Source organism: Pongo abelii, chromosome X (genome assembly GCF_028885655.2).
Source record: "Pongo abelii isolate AG06213 chromosome X, NHGRI_mPonAbe1-v2.0_pri, whole genome shotgun sequence".
Taxonomy (NCBI): Eukaryota; Metazoa; Chordata; class Mammalia; order Primates; family Hominidae; genus Pongo; species Pongo abelii.
In genome coordinates, this window is record NC_072008.2 from 124,584,679 (window position 1) to 124,587,940 (window position 3,262).

A 3,262-nucleotide genomic window follows, 5' to 3' on the forward strand; every position below is an offset into this window, starting at 1 on the left:
GGAGTCCTTTACAATTCAGGTGACCCTGAAATCCTGCCACTGCCAGAGTTCTCAGGGGCAGGATAAAAGGAGGCAGCGAGACTAGCTGTGGGTCTTGAGTTATCATCCTGGCAGGAAATATGTATGGATCCTTAGCTGCAGCAGCTCATCGCAGACCAGAGCTGACAACTTAGGTTGGCCTCATACAAATTCTTCTTCTAGATATGTAACATGTTCATCATCTCCATTTTACAGACTAGGACATTGAGGCACACACAGTTATTGTCACTTGCCTAAGATTACACGGATATTAAGGGTTGGGGCTGGAATTGAACTTCAGATCTGCCTCTCCCCAGAGCCAGAAGTCTTTACAGTTATACTATAAAGTCCTTCCTAATGGGTACAATATATCTGATTGCATCCTGGGAACCAATTTCTAATTGCCATACTCACGACCAAAAGCCTGCACAGTAACATAGCCTCGGTCTCATTTCTTTTATTAAACAAGACGGAAAAAAATGATCAGTTTAGGAAAGCTCCTTCTTAGAGCCTGTAACCATCTTCTCTTCATATTTATTTTTATATACAATTTCTGGGATAAGATACTAAAAATAACAAACTGTTGATGAGGATGTGGACAAGCAGTCTCTCTCCCACACTGCTGGTAGGACTGAGGATTGAGGCATTCTTGCTGGAAGGCTGACCAGGAAATGCATCAAAGGTTGAAATATAAAAATCCCTGGATCCAACAGTATGATCTGCTGAAATTGATGCTGAGAATGTAGCTGGACAAGTGTAAAAAATTTTTATGAACAAAGATGTTTACCCTAGTTTATTTTGTGTAATAGTGGAAAACTGGAAACAAGTTAAAAGACCATAAGTAAAACTTGGGGGAATAAATTAGGCTTCATACTTGCAAGACAATGCTCTGCATTTAGAGCTCTCGGTGTGCCTTCAGATCATTGAGTCTAATTGGAAAAATTAAATGTGGCCGCTCTAAAAACGGACTTAAAACACCAGGCCATCTGTGTTCTCTCTGACCCCCAGTGTGCTGCTCCATCAGTCTGGAACTCTTTTCACCTGGCAAAACCCTTGTCAAACTTCAAGTATCCTCTCATCTGGCATGCCCTCGGGCCAGCTTGCCCTGACCCTGCTAAAGCTCATTCCCCGAATCTTAGGTAGCATTTATCATTGTGTTGTAATTGCTTGTATAACTAGCTGTCTTCTCCACTAGGCTTTTATCCTCCTAAGCCTAGTACAATGTTGTTGGGGCATCTTGACATAGACCTCAGGCACGTTCCCACCTCTCCAGTTTGCACTGGTTGTTCTCATTGTTCCTCCAAATAGCCTTGTGCCTTAATCATTCCCCATGTTCCTGTATTTGCTCAAATGCCATCTTCTCATTGAAGCTGACCCTGAACATCCCATTTAAAACAGCACATCTGAACATCAGCACTCCGATTCTCTCTTGCCTGCTCTATTTTTCCATCACATGCCTTTCTTCTAGTATACTACATAATTTACTGACTTATATTGTAGATTGATGTCTCTCCCCACCAGACTCAACAATAGCAGACATTCTAGTTAACTGCAGCATCACCAGCTCCTGGAACACTCCCTGGAACAGAGCTCATTCTCAATAAATATTTGTGGCTGGAATGAACAAAGTGCCTGGCACACAGTAGGCACTCAGTGAATGCCAGCCTTTGTTACTGCCTCCTACCTGGAACAAGTGCTGCCAGAAAGGAGACAGTCAATGAGAGAATAGTGCACATTGCTGAGCCACCACCCACCTAGCCGATGAAATCACAAACCTGGAAGACATTCTATATCCATTGCTTGGTTCTCACTTCCCCAGGTTATCACTTATTAGTTGGACCATTCACTCCTAGCATGGCAGAAAGTGGGAAATGGGTTTCTTTGTAGCTTCATCTATGTCACATTATCAAACTTTGGGTTTAAGAGTTTCAAATCCCCAGGCTGTGCATGGTGGCTCACGCCTGTAATCCCAGCACTTTGGGAGGCCGAGGCAGGCGGATCACGAGGTCAGGAGATCGAGACCATCCTGGCTAACACCGTGAAACCCCGTCTCTACTAAAAATACAAAAAATTAGCCAGGCATGGTGGCGGGCGACTGTAGTCCTAGCTACTCAGGAGGCCGAGGCAGGAGAATGGCATGAACCTGGGAGGCAGAGTTTGCAGTGAGACGAAATTGCGCCACTGTACTCCAGCCTGGGCGACAGAGTGAGACTGTCTCATAAAAAAAAAAAAAAAAAAGAGTTTCAAATCCCCAATCATCCCAAGTGCATTTGTTTTGTAATCCCATGGGCATTTGCAAGATGCCCCAACAACATTGTGCTAGTCATAGGGGATATAAGCCTGATAATAACTCATAGGTCCTGAAGCTAAACTGCCCAGATATGAAGCCCAGTCCCAGCATTTACTAGTTGTGATCCCAGTCAAGGTATTTACCCTCTCTGTGCTTCAGTTGCCTCTCTCTAAAATGGGGACAATAACAGTACCTATCTTAGAGAGTAGTTGTAAGAAATAAGCAAGTTACTATATGTGAAACACATATTACAATGTCTGGAAACAGGCAAAAGCTCTATAAATGTTAACTATCATAAGCCATTAGCATTTAACAAATATGAATGCCTATAGGCACGAGTTTGAGGAATGAAAAAGAGGGAAGTGGAGACATTAAATTTATATTTTTCTTTACCCAACTCATGAAATATGGGGAGATCAGAGACGGGTTAATATAGCTAAAGAGAACCACGGGGTCAATTCAAGCATTACACTTCCTTTATCAACCCCCATTTCCTGGAAAGTTTCCCAGTCCTTCCTTTTCTGCTCCTATGTAGACTTTTATCATAATACATATAAAACTGTCACAAAGGCCGGGCGCAGTGGCTCACGCCTGTAATCCCAGCACTTTGGGAGGCTGAGGTGGGTGGATCACCTGAGGTCAGGACTTCAAGACCAGCCTGGCCAACATGGTGAAACCGTCTCCACTAAAAATACAAAAAATTTGCTGGGCGTGGTGGTGGGTGCCTGTAACCCCAGCTACTTTGGAGGCTGAGGCAGGAGAATCGCTTGAACCCAGGAGGTGGAGGTTGCAGTGAGCTGAGATCATGCCATTGCGCTTCAGCCTGGGCAGCAAGAGCGAAACTCCGTCTCAAAAAAAAAAAAAAAAAAAAAAAAAAACCTGTCACAAAACATGTTTGTTTTGTTATTTACTCATGTGTTTAATATTCACAACATTCATGTTTTACATGTCTTT